Source organism: Panthera tigris, chromosome B2 (assembly GCF_018350195.1).
Source record: "Panthera tigris isolate Pti1 chromosome B2, P.tigris_Pti1_mat1.1, whole genome shotgun sequence".
In the NCBI taxonomy this organism is placed as follows: domain Eukaryota; kingdom Metazoa; phylum Chordata; class Mammalia; order Carnivora; family Felidae; genus Panthera; species Panthera tigris.
Window position 1 is genome coordinate 112106765 of NC_056664.1, and position 20462 is coordinate 112127226.

Consider the following 20462-nt stretch of genomic DNA (forward strand, 5'->3'; position numbering starts at 1 on the left):
AGCTTCTGTGTCCTACCACACAGGCAAAAAATGGTTGCATTTCAATACATACTGTATTTCTCTGTGTGACTAATCTGAGGGCTGCATTGGGATATATTACAGTGATATGTGAGTTTAATTTAGTGATGCGTCTGAATAATGATAAATTCCCATTTAAGTGGAGCATTGTAGGGGCGCCTGGGTGGCTCAGTCGGTTAAGCGTCCAACTTCGGCTCAGGTCATGATCTCATGGTTTGTGAGTTTGAGCCCCGCGTCAGGCTCTGTGCTGACAGCTCAGAGCCTGGAGCCTGCTTTGGATTCTGTCTCCTTCTCTCTCTGCCCCTCCCCAACTTGTGCTTTGCCTCTCTATGTCTCTCAAAACATAAATAAATAAATGTAAAAAAAATTTTAAAAATAATAAATAAATGGAGCATTGTCACAAGATACCTTCTCTTAGTGACTTAATATGAAACACTTTTTTAAAGCATTATTTGGGTTGAGACTAAGCAGATGTAAGCTATTGAGTTCACCTCTAAGTCACTGAATTTGTAAGCAAGTCATTTATTCATCTATTTGACTTTTTTAATGCCAGAGGCCTCAGCAGTCATGAAATGGCTTACCAGGTGTTCTACTTTTATCCTGAATAATTCAGAGAGGTGATTTAAAAAAAAAAATTAATGTTTATTTATTTTTGAGATGGAGACAGACAGAGTGCGAGTGGGAGAGGGGCAGAGAGAGAGGGAGACACAGAATCTGAAGCAGGCTCCAAGCTCTGAGCTGTCAGCACCGAGCCCGATGGGGGCTTGAACCCACAGACTGCAAGATCATGACCTGAGCTGAAGTTGGATGCTTAACTGACTGAGCCACCCAGGCACCCCATCAGAGAGGTGATTTTAAGAGAAAACTGGAGAGAAAACTGGTAAAACTGGAGAGAAAAATACTGGAGATCGTTAAGAATCACTGTCCTCTTTCTCTCCTTTCCCCTGAGTTTAGTACCACCTAGGTTTACAATCCTCTCTTAGTGTTTGATTTAGGAAGGAGAGCTTCATCTCCTGAGACCACAGAGCATGAAGCAGGTGGGGGTGGCTATGCCACACTGGCCAGTGTTCATGAGGAACTAGCAGTGTAGGACTCACGGCTGAGAACACAATGGGCTCTTCTTTGAGAAAGGTCCCAAGAAAGGTCGTCCCTCAATCTAAACTATTCTAAATACAGGTGTCCCCCACGATCCAGAAGGCTGCAGTATGCCACTTTGCTTTAGCAAAAGACCTACTTTAGTACCTGCTTTCAATAACCAGAAGAAGTCTGAAGAGGGTTTCAGTGTTTAGGGAAAAAAGTGAAAAGCAAAAATAGCCTTCAGCATTTGTTTTGTATCAGGTTGTTACAAAGCAGCACACAGCTCAGCATCGAGAGGGGCACGCTCCTCCCATCCCCAGGAACTCTACTCAACAGGCCAGGCCTGTGAATCATGTCTATGAGCGTCTGTGCTTTATCTTGATTCGTTCTGTGCATCTATTAGCAAGATATATATTAAGGTACCAGAAAAGCCTAAGAGAGATTCTTTCTTGGGCCTGGGAACACTTAAAATCTTCTCCCTAGAAGTTAGTGGTAATTACTTTTCAACTTTATGTCATTTCAACTTACAAGAGTTTCAATGGGGATGCTCTCCTTACACAGAGTCGGGGAGGGGGGCACTGAACTTGGTTTTGAGACTTCACACAAGAGACAACTCTCACTAAGAGAGTTACCCTTTCCTGCATTGCGCCTGTTGGGAAGGGATCTTGTTATGAAGCAGGAGTTCATGCCTCAGGACTTATTTACAAGGCTGCGGTGCTCCAGGCACTGTGCTGTCGCCATGCTGTGCTCAGTGCAAGGAGACAACAGTGGTCATCAATCTCTCCTGTACTTGTGGACTTGTTATTATTGCCCCTGCTTCAGGCAGAGGTCACTCAGTTCTGTGATGTTTCCCTTCTGGCCTTATCTTCTAAACCTTCAGCCTGAAGTGTTTTTCTCATTCTAAGTCTCCGCTGCTAAAGCAAAACAGATCATTGAAGCAATTTACAAATCGTTCAGGCCCAGGTAACATTTTGGAAAAGGAAGTATCTGAATGATTCAGTGAAAGATAGCTGTTTCATCTGATTCTGAAAAATGATCTCAATTATTTGTATTTCAGTTTGTATCTATCAAGGTATAGTTTTTTTTTTTAAGTTTTTCAAGTTATTTATTGCCTTAGTCACTTTGCAAGCACTGGCAATGGAAATAATTTACGTTAGATTATTATACCAATTATTGCTGTTATTTGCCTACTAGGTATAGACTTTTCTCCAAACCGGACTCAAATTGGTGACTCCAGAATAGAATTCTTTATTATCGTGCCAGTCTAATTGGGACTCTGAGTAACGTTGCCCTGAATAGTTTTAGAACGCTATACCTTATTTCTCAGGGTATGTCTCTCCACATATGATAAACTTCAGACAGAGAAGGAAAGTCTCTGTGTTCACTTTGTGCGGCAGACTGATGTGCTGGGCACATGGGAGAGTTCAGTCAACTTCATGCTTTAACAAATAAAGAAGGAACTAGAGATGCTGAGTAAACTGACTAGCAATTCAGTTAAACAACCAATGATTAGGGTCTAGTTAAAAAAAACACCTGTTAATTTTGTAGAACCCCCACATGAGCAAAACTTTTGATAGGAGAATGCTAGACGCTAGGAAAAGAAATCAGAGCCAGTATGAACACCATTTGTAACCACGGATAAAACAAGTTGAAGTTAGAACCCGGTTTGAAGTATGGGTTGACTATTTACTAGCCACGTACTTTGCAATAAGTTTCTTAGCTTTCTAAACTCCTCAGTGCTTAAATTTCCTAATCAGCAAAATGAGGACAGTAACAGTCTTCATAGCACTATTGTGAGGGTTTATTACTGCAATGTGTATAAAATGCTTAGCATAATGCTTGGAACAAAATAAGTACTCAAGAAATAGAAACTTATTCTTATTAAGAAACCCATAATATTTTCTGTTAGCTTAATAAAAAGGAATATGAATAGATTGTATGTACATTACCCTAAAAAAAAGTCTCTCTCTAAATTAAAAAAACATGAACCTGAGGAGAACTTACTATTGAATTTTTAGCCTTCACTCAAGCAGTGAAGGTAGTGTAGCAGGAATTTGAAATTTCATTTAAGTTTTGTGTTTCACTACACTGTGATGCTTCAGAAAGAGGGAGAACAATTGTCTACTCTGAGCAACCATCTCTAGAAAGAGATGTGGTTCCCACAGCTCTCTGAGTACCACTATTGTCATTGTTTTGGCTCAAAAGTCTCATTTTTAATGACTCCACCCCTTCATTTCATAACCAACCAGTCATCGTGATCTCATGGCAAATCGCTTCTTTCTGCTCCCATATCCACCACCGTTAGTGGTGCTTAGATCACTTATGCTTGACTATTGCAGGAGTGCTTTCTGCCTGCAGGTGCAGCGGGAAACCCTTCTCTCTCCAGTCCCTGTCCATGAGAGTGTGAGGAGCGCCAGTAGCAGGGGTGGGATTGTCGAACGTGGGCATGTGTTAATCCCGTCCCAGGAGATGCTCTGGGCCCTCTTGCTCTCACAGCTGCTTGCTCTCACCTGTCTGAGCTGCCCTTCTCAGACTACTCTTGTTTCACCATGAGAACGGTAGGCTGCTTAGGGTGAAGAATTATGTGACTTCTTGACACTTTTTGGTCTAAGCTCTTGTCCTGCCCCTAGTCAGGCATACAGAGTTCTCTACACAATTCATTTGTCAGGCTTCAAGCAGGAGACATGCTTTGCTGGGAGTCAGGACTCCAAAGTATTAAAGGACATGCTTTTGCTGGCTTGGTCCCCTGCACACAATTTCACTTGGGAACTGCTCAGTACTGTGGTCAAAAATAGTATTTGAGGATTCTGGTTCCTGGCTCAAAGTCATCCCCTTTAAATTCATCCATCCCTCCCACCCCCTGAATCTCCAAACAGATCTTCTATCTTCATTTGGTTCTTTCCTCCACTTTCCAGTCTAGCTTACTATCATTTCTTAAACATGACTTCCACTTATTACTACTTGCTTAAGAATGTTTAAGACCTACCACTGATTAAAGAATAAAGACTAGATATCAGATATATGATTTGCATGGCGTTAAGGGTATTTCTGGAGCTGACCCCGCTTTAGCCTTCTGACTAATCTCAGAAGCTGCCTGCCCTTCCCTCTCTTGTCCTCGTGAATAGCTGGCATGACTCCCAATATCTTAAACCACTACCACTTCTGCCTAAGCAAACCCACAGAGAGTGGAGCATTGTAAATGAAGGCTATGGCCCCTCAAGCCAGGCTTCCTGGGTTCAGATTCCAGCTCTGCCACCAACTCACTGGGCAAACTTTAAACAAGTTACTGAACTTTGTACCTTAGGTTCCTCATCTGTCAAATGGGGAAAGAATAGTGCCTGCCTCTTAGGGCAGTTCACAAGATCAAATTAACTAATGAATATAAAGTGTTTTATGCCTGTTGTATATAAGAGCTCTACAGATGTTATCACCATGTGACTCGATTTAAAAGCTCACACACTCATTGCAGGATAATTCTGCCCTTATGAGGCACTTATTAGATCCTGCCTTGTGACACTAGTCAATTTGATTGCTCTTACTAAATATCGAACACACAATAGCATATTTGAGAGGTATAAAGACGAGCGACAACACAAATATCTGTATCTCCACGACCAAGCTTTGGAGACAGAATATTACTAAATTTCAGGGTGGCCCTTGATTGTTCCTTTCAGATCTCACCCATTTTCGTCTCCATCCCCATAGGTAATCTCCATTCAGACATTCTTTAAATCAGTAGTAATTATCAATGCTGATGATTCAATATATAGTTTCAAGTTTCTTTTTATTGGGAAATCTTTCTTGAATTATAGAATTTAGCATTTGTCCTATCCCATGACTTGATTTTTTTTCCCCCTTCTAGGTATAATAGAACTATTATATTTTCATCAGTTTTTTTATCCCATCATTTACTTTTAAATTTTAAAATACTTCTTAAAATCTAATACTCTTAAAATATATTTTGTAATGGTTTTATTGGCATATAATTCATATACCACACAATTCACCTGTTTAAAGTGTACAATGGTTTTTAAAATATATCTACAGAGTTGTGCTATTAACATCACAATCAATTTTGGAACATTCCATCACCCCGAAAAGAAACCCAATGCCTATTTGCAGTCACCTCCCAATTTCCTTAATCCCCCCAACCCACCTAACCCCTGGGCAACCATTAATCTACTCTCCATTTCTACAGATTTGCTTATTATGGACATATCATGTAAATGGAATAATAAAATATGTGCTGTTTTGACACTGGCTTCTTTCACTTAGCATAATGTTGTAATGGGTATCAGTTCAATTGGTTTTATTGCTGAATAATCCATTGTATGGATATACCACATTTTGCTGATCCATTCATTCATCAGTTGATGAACATTTGGGTTTACTCCATTTTTCCCATTATGTATAATGTTGCTATGAATATTTGTGTACTAGTTTTTGTATAAATATATAGTTTTGTTATTCTAGGGTGTATACCTAGGACTAGAATTTCTGGGTCGTATGGTAAATTTGTAAAACCTTTTGCGAAGTTGTTATTCCAAAGTAGCTGCAACATTTTACATTCCAACCAGCAGTGTATGAGGATTCCAATTTCCCCACATCCTCATTTAATTTACACTTTTATTATCTTTCTGACTATAGCAATATCAGTAGGTACAAAATGATATGTCATTGTGGTTTTGATTTTCATTTCCCTGATGGTTAATGATGCTGAGCATCTTTTCATGTGTCTGCTTTTTTTTTTTTTTTGCCATTTGTATATTTTCTGAAAAATGCATATTCAGATCCTTTGCTATTTTTAAATTGAGTTGTTTGTCTTTTCGTGTTGAGTTGGAAAAGTTCTTTATATATTCTAGATACAAATTCCTTATCAGATCTATGATTTGCAAATTATCTTTTATTCTGTGGTTATCTTTTCACTTTCTTGCTAGTGTCCTTTGAAACACAATGGGTTTTAATTTTGATGAAATTTAATTTATCTGTTTTTCTTTTGATGTTTTTGCTTTTGGCATCATATCTAAGAAACCATTGCCTAATCCAGGGTCTTCAAGATTTATACCTATGTTTTCTCCTAAGGGTTTTATAATATTAGCTCTTACATATAAATCTTTGATCAATTTTGAGTTAATTTTTGTATATTGGGTTAGGGAAGGTCCAACTTTATTCTTTTGCAGTGCAGACATCTAGTTGTCCCAACATCACTTTTTGAAAAATCTATTCTTTCTGCCATTGAATTCTTTTAGTACCTGATTGAAAGTCAATGGACTGAATGGGAGGATCTATTTCTGGACTCTATTCTATTTGATTGCTCTTTATTATGATTCTATATATATGTTTTTATGATTCTATGTTTTTATGATTATTGTAGCTTCCTGGAATGTTTTGAATCAGAAAGTATGAGTCTTCCATACTCTTCCTTTTCAAGGTTTTTTATTTTTGTTTTTTAATTTTTTCCATCCTGGGCTCCTTGAATTTCCATAAAGATTTTAGAATCAGCTTGTCAATTTCTCTAAAGAAGCCATCTGGGATTTTAATGTCTGTATTCCTTGATTTTTTCATCAGTGTTTTGTAGTTTTCAAAGTATATAATTTGGACTTTTGTTGAATTTATTCCCAAGTATTTATTTCTTTTAATGCTATTGTAAATGGAATCGTTTTCTTAATTTCATTTTCAGATTGTCCCTCGCAAATGTACAGAGATACTATTGACTTTTGCATATTGATTTATATCATGAAACCTTGGTGAACTTGTTTATTAGTTCTGACGGTTTTTAAGTGGATTGCTTAGGATTTTCTCTATACAAGATCATGTCGGCGCACCTGGGTGGCTCAGTCAGTTAAGTGTCCAGCTCTTGATTTCGGCTCAAGTCATGATCTCATGGTTGGTGAGACTGAGTCCTGTGTCGGGCTCTGTGCTGACAGCTTGGAGCCTGCTTGGGATTCTCTCTCTTCCTCTGTCTGTGCTCCTGCCCAGCTTGTGCTCATGTGCATGCACATGTGTGCTCTTTCTCTCTCTCTCTCTCTCTCTCTCTCTCTCAAAATAAATAAATATGCATTAAAAAGAAAAAGATCATGTCATCAGCAAATAGAGATAGTGTTTCTGCATTTCCAGTCTGGAGGGCTTTTAGTTAATTTTCTTGCCTACTTGCCATGGCTAGACCCTGTGCACAATCTTGAACAGAAATGGTGAGAACAGGTATCCTTACCTTGTTTTTCACTTTAGAGGAAAACCAGTCAGTCTTTCCCATTAAGTATGATCTTAGCTGTGAGTTTTCATAGATGCCCTTCATCAGGTTGAGGAAGTTTTCTAGTTTTTTGAGTCATCTGATTCATCAAGGATCTTATGTGTTGTGTTTACTTGCTCTTCCATTCATCCTGGTTTAGTCTTAAATTATATCATTTTTATTTTACTTCTTATCATTTAACAACTTTTGTCACCTTTCTTTTCAAACTTTACTTGTCTCCAATCACTTCATTGTTGAGTTTTTCCTTGTTCTCACTTGTTATTCTTTTATCTTCTATCATTTTGTTCATATCACTTATATCACTTCTAAATATTAGGTTACATTTTTCATCTTTTGGTGGGCATCTCTTTTCAATTATTTTTATTGTTTGTAAGGACCTTATTTTGCTCCCCCCTCTTCCTCTCTCTCTCTCTCTCTCTCTCTCTCTCTCTCTCTCATTTCACAACTTTGCTTGGGATCAAACCCTGATATTTTTCTGATGCTAATTTCTAAGGTAAATGAATTTTCTGTATTTTTAGAGTGGTGGTAGCAGTTTGGGATATCTTTTCTAGTTTCATGAATCTTATGCTCCCCCTTGTTTTTTTTCATGACACTTATCAGGACCTTCTCTTTCTTTCCTTTCTGTGCCCCTGCCTGCTCAAATTAGATTTTATCCTAGCAATTTCTTCTCATTGTGAGGCTTTGTCCTGAAGGAGTGCTTTGGTGAGACCTCCAGCCTAAGCCCCTCTCTCAGATGACTGTGGGGCCTTCATTGAGAGCCTGTTGGCGTTCTCCCATTCTCAGGGTGGCCAGATGTCTTGCTGACTTTCTTTTGCTTCCTTCCGCACTAAATATGGTCCCACATGGGTCTCATAACTATGGGAGCTCTGGCACCTCGTATTTCGTGGAGATATCTTGGCACCTAGGTTGCTGCACATGTTGCCCGTCGGTTTTTGGGTTTTGTTGTTATAGTTGCTCTGCCAGTTCTTGATGAGAGGATTCAGGAATATTTAAATACCATGCCTCTGCAACTGCCATCTTCACAGAGTCATTGCCAGCCGCTTAACAATCCTTTCGGATGTGAAGCAGGTTATAAAAGAAGCAAATAAACAAAACACAAAGTTCTTCATATACTTTATAAACTCCTATGTTACATGTAAGTAATTTATACATACAGATATACTGTAGTCAAAAGAGAAATATAATTCTGCTGTTGCAATTTCTGAGAAGCTGCTTGCGTATTAGCTCTCGAAAGACAGTATTTTGGTTTTTTGCTCCTCCATATTTCTAGGGAGGACAACACTGCCAATATTTCCAGAAGATGAGACTTTGGTCTGATCTCAAACCATTTCTTGCCCATTTCCCTCACTCATCTGCTTTTCCTCACCCATGTGTACTTGAATCCATCCTCAGTGGAAGTGGAAGATGGTGCTTTGGAGTCATGCTGTGAATATACTCGGGGGCCTCTTGTCAGTCATTTCTAAGAGACTTAATAATCTTAATATCACAAAATACAGACATATATGTCAATGTTGCTATCAGCGTCAATGTTTCTTTCAGTGGGTGTACCCCAACTGAATGGTATGCTTTGGTAATACTATGTGAGTGTCAAGCAAGAATTAACCTTCGGCTTTCTAGAGCCTATTATGCATACTTCGAGAAATGACATTTCTGCACTGCTATAACAGCCATTTTCTATTCACTCCGAGTTCCAGACTGGGTGATATTTTTCTGTCATTCTTTCACATAAGAAATCATTCTCAATAATTTTATTTGCACAATGCATTTTTTCTACTTCTAAATTAGCATGCAATTTTTCTCCGTGATTTTAATCAGTTTCTATCTGACCGCATTCCTAAGTTACCATGATCACTTGGAATTCAGAGCGCATCCTCAAAGGCAGTAAAAAATGGTTTGGGGCCCTATGGATTGATACGCAGGCTTATATTCAAATATTCAATCATCCTACTGATGAAGTTATTAAACAATGCTGAATCAGAAGTGTTCAATTTTCTAAACTTAACCATATATATTTGCAATTTAATACTACACTGTTTTATGAAACCCTTTAATGGAATAGTTGCGATATAATTGTAAAGTTGATTTTGGAATCTGTGTAGATAATGCCATGATAAGCATGTAATTGTTGCTGGTCAATACTTTTGAAGGAAGAGAGACCAAGGAAGGAAGGAAGGAAGAGAGGGAGGAAGGAGTTGTTTTTTACTGGTATATAGATGAGTGCTAAGTGATGATGTACTGGAGTCCTTGCAAAATGGCCTTAAGGAAAAAAAATAATAACCTATTTTTTTATTCCCTTGCAGGAAAACACTAAATGAAGGTAGCAATATTTTATTTAAGCAAACGACTTAAGAACTCTCATGGTATACAAACAAATGCAAAATCAGCAAATAACCCTCTGCTGTGGAGGAAAAACTGAGAAAACCAGCTTTTTCAGAAGAAAAGCTAAAGGGTTAAAATTGTGCTTTTATAGACTACCGTGTTTTTAGATTAAAAGTAAACATTGATGGAAATATTTTATGAAGTTTACTATTTCCTTTTAAGTGGATTATGCAGATGTTTCTAAAGCTAACACATCTTCAATTTAAAAACCTTTCCTGGGATTCCTTTATTTTATAGATTCCCTGGGATTCCTTTATTTTATAGCTCATCTTTGAAAGCTGATTTAAGCTGTAATGGCTGTGTCACACAGAACTCTGTTCCTGTCAACAAACACTAAATCAAAAGATAAGATTTTTATTTTCAATGACTTTTGTTTATTAAGATTGTATAAATATAGTCAAATCTCATTGTGTAATGGCTTATCCTTACATGGATTTGGATACCTTGGTGGCCAAAGAATCATTTTATTTGATAAATTGATTTCATAAGTTAGAAAGTTTGTTTCTTCCTAATCCCAATGAACATTATCCTAAGGTTCCACTATAAATATATGTGTCTGTGCTTTAGTTTTTCAAAGTGAAGAGCTTAGATATAAACCTTGTAGATGGTCAGTTATTGTATGATTTATTGCCCAGACAGACTCACGCTCTCTCTCTCTGTCTCTCAAAAATAAATAAACATTAAAAAAAATTATTGAGCTTTCAGTACTATTTAGCGAACTGAATATTCAGCTTGCCACATGTGGTGGTTCTCCGGGTATTTTAGACAATCTTAAGTACGATAGGTGACTGACATCTGGGTTCCTAGTGCAACTTACATACATCTACGTCATAGTTCCTCGCACACTGTGCAAATGTGGTTATTGGTTTGTCTCTCGCCTCCTTGAGGCCAGTGACCAGTGTGTCCATTTCTAAGTCCCCTATGCCTAGGACTATATCTGGTAGAAAGGAGGCACTCAATAAATATTTGTCAAGTGAAATAAAAATTTAAACTTTATAGAACACACTAGAACTTTTCTACAGTCATGACCTTGATTTTTATTATTTTATACATTACAAAGAGTATGTATTTCCTCTCTCCTGAACACTAGAATATCATGAACATTGAAGACACTAAAGTATAATAAACATATACAGATAAAAGAAGGTATTTCATGACCGTTGGTGGACACATTATTTCACAGTCTTTGTAGAAGGTACTCTTTGTAGACTGGCACGCAGCATTTTTTATCAGTGTGCACGTTATGTGCTGACAAGTCACTGTGATGACATTATGAAGGTGATAAGGCTAGGAGAATGACTCAGCAGTGAAACATAGACGTTGCTATGGTAGGTATCATGTGACTCTAAAGAATGTCACAAATGGATGAAATTATTGCTTTTTTCAGGCAGAGTTTACAATGGTTTAATAATATGTTAGGCTTGGATTATTGTATCCACTGTGGTCGTAAAATAGGATGACCAAATCCACATCTTATTTCCTGGATATTTTTTTGTTTTAGGTTACATATAATATTATAACTATGGTATTTTTTTAATGCCTGTATCACCATCATTTCATCTTGAAACTTGGCTTTAGATCCTTGGAGAATGAGAAATAACTCAAGTATGACAGCTTGAACAAACATAGCTGCCTACCACTGTGATGGATTTGTTGCACAATATAACTATGTTCTGACCAAATATCAAAACAATCATCTGGCTAGTTTTATGTGGCCATTGGCACAGGGAAACAGATAGGACTTTGAATTTTTCTATGAACTGGTTTTCAATGATACCTTACCAATTCTATGGATTTTTTCCTCTTTCCAGGAGTAATGAGAAATATGATACATACATTTTGACACAGAAATTCTAGCTTAAGGTAATTTCTTCTACAGATATAAAGGTGCCTCTCTACAAAGCCTCATGGTTAAGGAAATTTCCCAGAACATTGCTTGTATTCACCGCAAACCGTCCATCTGCAGAGCAGCGTTTATACAAAATATGGTCCATCCACACTACAGATGTGTACATTTATAGACAACATTAAAAACAGAGTTATATGATACATATCCTTCTTTTTCTTTTTTAATTAAAATATACCTTGGGCATCCCTTCAGGTTAATACACACAGCTGTTTATCATTCTTTTCTTTTATATATCTTTGACTTGTTATAATGAGCATTATCACTTTTGTTGTTAAGAATATAGAGTTTAAAATGTGATGGTAAATGTTCATTCAAGGAGGCTGGTTTAAAGACAAAGAGTTTTAGAACTAAGTCTCTGAATACGATGAATATTCAAAGATGATGAAACAGTTTGATGACAATTTTAGGGTGTGACCTTTGCTTTTGCAGTCAGATCCAAAAAAAAAAAAAAATCCCCAAGACAGATATCATGGAGCTACCTATGTTTTCTTGTATGAGTTTTATGGTTTCGGGTTTTATATTCAAGTCATTAATCCATTTTGAGTTAGTTTTTGTGTATGGTATAAGATAGTGGTCTAGTTTCATTCTTTTTCCAGTGGCTTTCCAGTTTCCCCAACACCATTTATTGAATATATTGTCCTTTAGTCATTGTATATTCTTGGCTCCTTTGTCATAAATTAATTGACCATACATGAGTGGGTTTATTTCTGGGTTCTCTAGTCTGTTCCATTGGCATATCTGTCTGTTTTTAAGCCAATACTATACTGTTTTGATTACTATAGCTTTGTAATATAGTTTGAAATCAGGAAGCATGATGCCTCCAGCTTTGTTCTTTCTGAAGATTGCTTTGGCTTTTCAGGGTCTTTTGTGGTTACATACAAATTTTAGGATTGTTTGTTCTATTTCTGTGAAAAATGCCGTTGGAATTTTCTTATGGATTGCATTGAATCTGTAAATTTTTTTGGATAATATGACATTTGAACAATATAATTCTTCTAATCCATGAGCATGGAGAATCTTCCCATTTTTTTTGTATCTTCAATTTCTTTCATCAATGTGTTATGTTTTTCAGTGTACTGGTCTCTCACCTCCTTGGTTAAATTTATTCCTGGTATTTTATTATTTTTTTATGCAATTATAAGTGGGATTGTTTTGTTAATTTCTCTTTCTGATCGTTTGTTATTAGTTTATAGAAATGCAACAAGTGTTTTTATGTTCCTTTTGTACTCCACAACTTTACTGAATTTATTCATTAGTTCAAACAGGTTTTTGGTAGAGTCTTTAGGGTTTATCTCTATATAAAATCATGTTGCCTGCAAGCAGTAACAATTTTACTTCTGCCTTTCCAGTTTGGATAACTTTTATTTCTTTTTCTTGCCTAATTGCACAAGCTAGGATTTTCATTGCACAAGCTAAGATTTTCAATACTATGTTGAATAAAAGTGGTAAGAGTGAGTATCCTTCTTACTATGGAAAACAGTATGGAGATTTTTCAAAAAAATAAAAATAGAACTACAATATGATCTAGCAATTCTACTTCTTGGTATTTATCCGTGAAAACAAAAACACTAATTTGAAAAGATAGGTGCACCCCTGTGTTCATTGCAGCATTATTTATAATAACCAAGATATGGAGATAACCTAAGTGTTCACTGATAGATGGATGGATAAAGAAGATGCGATATATAATGGCATTCTACTCAGCCATAAAAAAGAATGGAATCTTGCCATTTGCAACAACATGGATGGACTTTGAAGGTATTATGCTAAAATGAAATAATTCAGACAGAGAAAGTTGATATGATCTCACTTATATATGGAATCTAAAAAGCAAACAAACAAACCAAAAGAAAACTCATGGATATGATGACAGAGTAGTGGTTGCCAGCAGGGAGGAGGTCGTGTGGTGGGTGAAATGGGTAAAAAAGATACAGACTTCCAGTTGTGAAATGAATAGGTTATGGGGATGTGGTGTGTAGAGTGGTTACCATAGTCAATGGTATAGTAGTAGTACATATTTGAAGGTTGTGAGAGAGTGATCTTAAAAATTCTCATCATGAGGAAAAAAACCATATTTCTTGTAACTTTTTATGGTGATGGATGGTGACTAGACTTATTGTGGTGATCATTTCATAGTGAATACAAGTGTTGAGTCATTGTGATGTACACCTGAAACTAATATAATGTATGTCAGTTATATCTCAATCAAAAATTAAGATGTAACGGGGCGCTTGGGTGGCTCAATCGGTTGAACGTCCGACTTCGGCTCAGGTCATGATCTCGCAGTCCGTGAGTTCGAGCCCCATGTCAGGCTCTGTGCTGACAGCTCAGAGCCTGGAGCCTGTTTCAGATTCTGTGTCTCCCTCTCTCTGACCCTCCTCCGTTCATGCTCTGTCTCTCCCTGTCTCAAAAATAAATAAATGTTAAAATTTTTTTTTTTTAATTAAGATGTAACTATAAAATAATGCATGTGATTTTTGTTTTTAGTTTTCAGAAATTAAATTCAATGGTATTTCTAAAAAAAACAAAAACAAAAACAAAGCCTAGTTCCATAAGACTGTTCCAGTGCTACTGGAACAGACACCTGCTTCCAGGATTAAGAAAAATAATAATTTGGAATATAAGTTCTGGACATTTTTTTTAAAAGTCAGTCTCAACACTCTATGGTCACATTTACTATGTATTTGTATATATAGATGTATGTAGAGAGCGGTCTTTCTATATGTGAATTGAGCAGCAGAAAAAGAATGAATGCAAATGTGGCGTATTGACCAATAACACCCACCATAGGACAGCTAAAATTCATCCTAATTTACATCATTCTCTTCCATTCTTTATTCATCATATTAATTTTAGTCCTATTAATGCATCTCTTTCACTGTCATTTATTACTTTGGCTAGACAGTCTTATGATTTTTCGCTATTCAGATGTCACTTAAAAAAAACTATATTGGCATAGTTTCCCTTATCATGCTGCCCTGGTGAGACAAGCATTTTAAGTGTTACAAGGAGGTGCTGTTACTATTACAAAGGTTATTATAGGAAGGATAAAAGTACTTCGTTGGGAACAGTAGCCCCATACATGAGAGAAAAATGTAACACAGTTCCAGAAGCATTGTAACAAGAGTGGAGGGTACATAAATGATCTCAGGTTACCAGATTAGTGCAGATAATAGAAGGAAGCATGTGAACCGAAGTTCCCCTCTATGGATATAAACTGGGAAATACAGAGGAATCTGCAGCATGGTGTAGTAGGAGCAGAACAGGGTGCAAATGTACCCTGTGACCTGGTTATCTGCAGAACTCTGGGAATGGGTCCAGCTACTTTGATCCTCTAGAGAAGCAAGGTGGCTTCCTCATGTAAAGCTAATTTGGTGGAGTTCATGGGGAGCACAGAGTTGGGGCCTAAAGTAGGCTGTCCAGGTGACCTCCCTGCAGGGCACACAAGGGCTTGGGTGTCTGCCATTCTCCTAATCAGAAATCCTTGATATTGCTTGTATGGTGTTGTTTCTTTCTGCGATGGCATTTTGTCACTCACTCCCAGAACAATTCTAAAGCTAACAATACTAATAATAGCAAAATATACTGTGTTCTGATAATTTCGGGGGTTCTGTTGCTGATCCTGATATCCTGATATAAGCAGCAATCCTTGTTCAAACAGTAGTCCTCTGTCCCTCCCAGCAGATGGTACTGTGGTTGGAAATCGTTACAGCATTCCAGTGGAGCCATTATGCCTTTGATGCGTCACTATACCAAGGCCCAGAGCTATGGAACATATTACCTTACCGAGAAAGGCCTGCCTTATACTGCTTTGGCACTTGCCAAAACGGTCTTCACACTGAGAGTCCCAGAGTGTGCCTTACAGAGTAATAAATTACATTACCAACAGCCGTTATGACCTCAGTGAGAAATGCGTGCAGCCAAGAGCAGCTACATGTTACTGTCAGTTAATTAGTGTTGGTATTCATTAAAAGTGGGAGTGAGAGCCCGGAAACAATCCATTACTCATTGTGAATGGAGTCATGGGACAGCATAAAAGCTATCCAAGGAACCAGTGAAAGCAAGGACCAGGAAGCAGAATAGAGATCAACGAATTGGTTACTTGGTCATAGTTCTTTACTATGTGCATGCACACTTACACACACACACACACACACACACACACACACTGAGCCCTCTCTTGCACATTTGTGCATGCATTTTCACTACCTCCCATAGTTCACTCTGTCCTTTGAATTGTGTGCCCCCTCAAAGATATGTTGAAGTCTTAACTCCCAATGCGTATGAACATGAACTTATTTGGAAATAGGCTGTCTGCGAATGTAATAAGTTAAGATGAGGTCATACTCAATTTGAGTGGACCCTAATCCAATATGGCTGGGGTCATTATAAGAAGAAAAAAAAAAGAGACTCAGAGAGGAAAATGCCACGCAGACCTACAGGGAAGATGGCCAGGTGTTGAGAAGGGCAGAAATTACAGTTATCCTGCCACAAGCCAAGGAATGCACAGCAGGAGGCAAGGGAGAAGCCTTGGGTGGGGGTGGGGCGGTGGTTGGAGGGAACATGGCCCTGCCAACACCTGGATTTCAGACTCCTGGCCTCCAGAAGTGTGAGACAATACATTTCTGTTGTTTTAAGATACCAGTTTGTGTATTTCATTATGACAACCCTAGGAAACTAATAGTGACTTCTAGAAAACGGACACCTTCACACTCACAGTACTTCACGTGTGCATCTTCAGACACACTTCCACACTCATGTCTATGTCTCATGTAAGGCAATTTAAAGTAAAATGCAATAAGCTTATGCACTCCTAGTCCAATCAATTCTTGTCAGTCTGTCCAGTTGTGAGTAAGATGAAAGGTGAGGTTAGAATTGCAGGGAGGGCACCTTCTGAACTTTGTGAACTACTCCGGAAGTAAGGAAAAGGTACCTTTTTCATTATGATTCTTCGACTCAGAAAACAGTGGTGTTAGAATTATATTACAAATGTTCATTTAAAAATATTTGTCCCAGGGATGCCTGGCTGGCTCGGTTGGTAGAGCATGCAACTCTTAATTTCAGGGTCATGAGTTCAAGCCCCACATTGAGTGAGGAGCCTGTTGAAAAAATACTAACAAAGTAATGTCCTTAGAATGTATTTGTCTCATTACTAACCTAGATTTGGAACCCCAATAAACTTGCCAGTAAAGAAAGTAGCCATTTGGGGAGTTTCTAATGTGGCAAATTGTAACCAGTTTAAAATGCTAGTAGAAAAATGTGAATATTCAGAGCAAAATTAGAATATCTGATTTCCCTGTCATTCACTGTTTCTTTGCTATATCTTAAAAACTTTTCCAAGTGAACATTTACTTTGCTTCTTTAAGATAACCCGTACAGCACCTTTATACATATTTACTAATTGCAATGAATACAGGAGCTCATACGTACGTGTTAGACTCTATGGTAAGTATATATAATACAAAGTGGTCCTTGTCATCAGAGTGTTCCTAGGCTGTAGTCAGTGCTCCCCACAGTGTACTCCTGACCATCATACTTTCCCTTTGAGCTTCCTGCTCCTGAGTCTAGCTGTCTACTTCCACATCTCCACATGGCTATCTTAAAGGAATTCAGATTCAACACACAGGAAACTAAGCTTTTGATATTTCTTGTCACACTAATTTTCTTTCATCTTCCCTTTGGTGCCACCACCCGAACAAGTATGCATTGCAAGTCAAAAACCTACACTTCAGGCTTAGTATGTCCATCTCTCCCCAACCACCATCACTCTGGCTTTATCTAATTAAACAGCACTATTTATTTTACCTCCTAAATATCTCTGGAGTCTGTTCCAATCTTGCTACATCCTCCACCGGCAGTTTCGTCTGGGTACCGTGATCGTTCCTGTAGCTTACTGAGGCAGCCTCCTACTGGCAGGAAGGACAGTAGCCACGTCACCTACACCCAGCCTTTTCTTTACACTGCAGCCCATATGATCTTTTTAGAAAGCCAATCTTAAGACGTTATCTGCCGGCTTGAGTGTACCATGGTTTCACAGAGCCCTCGAGTAAAGGCTGGAATTCCTAACTTGGTCTAGAAGTTTTTAAGTCTCAGTTGACAGTCCCCTTCTCATTCCTTGTAGTGCAAACACTGTCCCTTCTCACAGTGTAACAAATGTGCTGTGTCCCTCCCATGTTGGGTTTCTACACCTACAGTTTCTCTTGTCTGCAGTGTTTTTCTCCCCTCTTCCCTTCCTCGAATACTTCCAGTTAATTACCACTCATCATTCAGGATTCTACTCAAACAACACTTCTTCAGGAAAATCTTTCCTGATGTCCCACCACAGATCAGGGCCCCTGAGAGTATATTTATTGATTCTCTGATTCATTAAACAGATGTCAATATCACTACATGCCAGGCACTCTACTAGGCCCTTATGCTCATCACTGGGCATGAAGATAAGGTCTCTACTCACATAAGTTTATGATTTAGTTGGAGGAAGAGATAATATACAAGTAAATGAACACGAAAACACCAGGTAATGATCAGCTCAATGGTAGAAATAAAACTGAGTGAGGCATCAGGCTTCTCTGAGAAGGTGACATCTAAACTTAGACGTGAGTGTCAAGAAGAAGCCAAGAGTATGAAATTCCAGAGACTTCTGGAGAAGAGAAAGATGACTAGGGTATGGGAATAAAGAGGATTAGGTTATGTCAAAGAGATAATCTGGGAGAGGATTATACAGGTCAAATTATAGTGTTTGCATTTAATTTCTAATGTAATGGAAAGATAGTTATGGGCTTTAAGCAATCACACTATTTCCTCCCATTTATATTTCCAGAAGAGCACCATAGCTGCTGTGTGTAGAAGGATTTCAGGTGTGTAGACATCTAAGTAGAGTCATCAGATGGGGGCTTACTGTGATGGTCCAGGTGAAAGATGGTGGTGGCTCAGACTAGGAGAGTAGCTACAGGGTTAGAGAAAGATAAACAGAGGATGTTCTTGGAAGTGGAGGTAAGAGGAATTGCTGGTGGATTGGACATGGAAGATAAAGGGGAAAGAAAACTCAGGTATGATTTTTTGATGGAGCAACTACCCGAATGGTGGTAGCAAATATTGAGATAGGGGATGCTGACAAGGAACAGGTTTGGAGATGGAGAATACAACAGTTCTGTTTCAGACATGTGAAATTTGAGATATATATTAGATGGCCAAGTGATGTGTCAAGTTGGCTGGGTTTCTAAGAGTTTGTAATCTAGCTGAAAGGTCTCGGGAGTCACAAATTGGGAAACCATCAGACTATAGATTTTATGAAAGCCACATGTCTAGATAAAACATGAAGGACTAGAAATGAGCTCTGGGACATAATGCTATTTGGAGGTGAAGCCAAGGGCAAAGGACTGGTAAAGAATGCTAAAAGGAGCTGCTCACGAAAAGAGGAAGACCGAAAGTTGTGGGGTCAAGAAAGCCAAGAGTAAAAATGATCCCCATTAACTGAATTCTGCTGTGGGTGTTTTATTACTGTTGCAAGTTCAGCAAAGAAATCTAACCAGGCCCTTCTTAATGAATTTGACAAAAATATGAATCCTACTTTGACTATCAAACTTAAATTTATTTCTACTACCAATAGGAGATTATCACTCCCTTTGAGTAACAGATCTCATTCTCATTAATTAGTGGACACAGGAGTAGAATTTCCTCCAGCTCTTAATCCATAGTCTTGGTTGGTTCCTTCTTCCTTTCTTTTAGATTTCAAACACTGATTAGGTAAAAGATTAATTCCAAACATTTAAAAATAACAAATGTGATTTTGTTATTTTTTGTCATATTTGTCATGGTCAAATATATTCCCAAGAACATGTGGACTCATCCAATGTGGAAGGTAGAACGCAGCATGCCCAGTATGTAGTTGGTAGTTTTACAGCTTTTCATCAAATATGTGTGTAGCTAGATACAGTTTAAAAGGCTCGGGAATCTCAAAAAAAAAAAAAAAAAAAAAAAGAATTTGGGGAGAGCAGGGACCAGGGGAGAGAGTTAAAAGATAGCATAAATAATTTGTGTTATCATGCATTTTCAACCTTGGGGTGTGCGTTTGCATAAACTAGTGTGTGTGTGCTTAAGGGTCAAGCTCCAGCATGCTCATTTGGGGTAGCAGAAGCTTGCATCAAAACATTCATCAAAACACAGGCTGCATTCCATTTCCACAGCCCAATATCAAGATTGCCCAGAATTACATCTTTATGCCATTAGACATCTAATGCAAAGCCATCTAGGCTTTCAGCTTTCCCCGGGGACCCCTCGAGAGGAATTTCTGCAGAGAGCCGGCAACTCAGACCTGATGCTTGTCAGGAATGAACCGTGGTACAAGCTTCAGGGAGGGCTTCCGTTGTCAAAACAATAATAGCTGTAATTTTCTCTCCCTCTATTTACAGGAAACAAACTCTTCCTTCCTGTCCTGTGCCTGTAGCAGAAAATAGACAAGCCAAGCAGATGTCCAGGGATGGCGGAGGAGTACTTGGGGCTGTAGCTTCCTTGGACAGAAAACAAGCACTCAAGAGAGCCTTGGGGTGAGGGGATGGGGTGGGGAGAAAGAAGGTGATCCGGTATTATGTCCCGATTCTTAATGCGGGCAACACTACTTGCCTTCTTTCTCTTCCTCCAACTCCCTTTGTCTCTTTCTAGCTCTTTCCTACCACTGTGAGACATGTGAACTAAATATGGCCAGGGAAGTCTCCAGCAGTCACAGTATTTTTAAACTGTTGTGCCTCCTGTTTGCAGACTCATGTGAAGTAGATGAACCAGATCCGGAGAGTTTCTCATGGGAATCCAGGATGCTTCACCATAACCGCT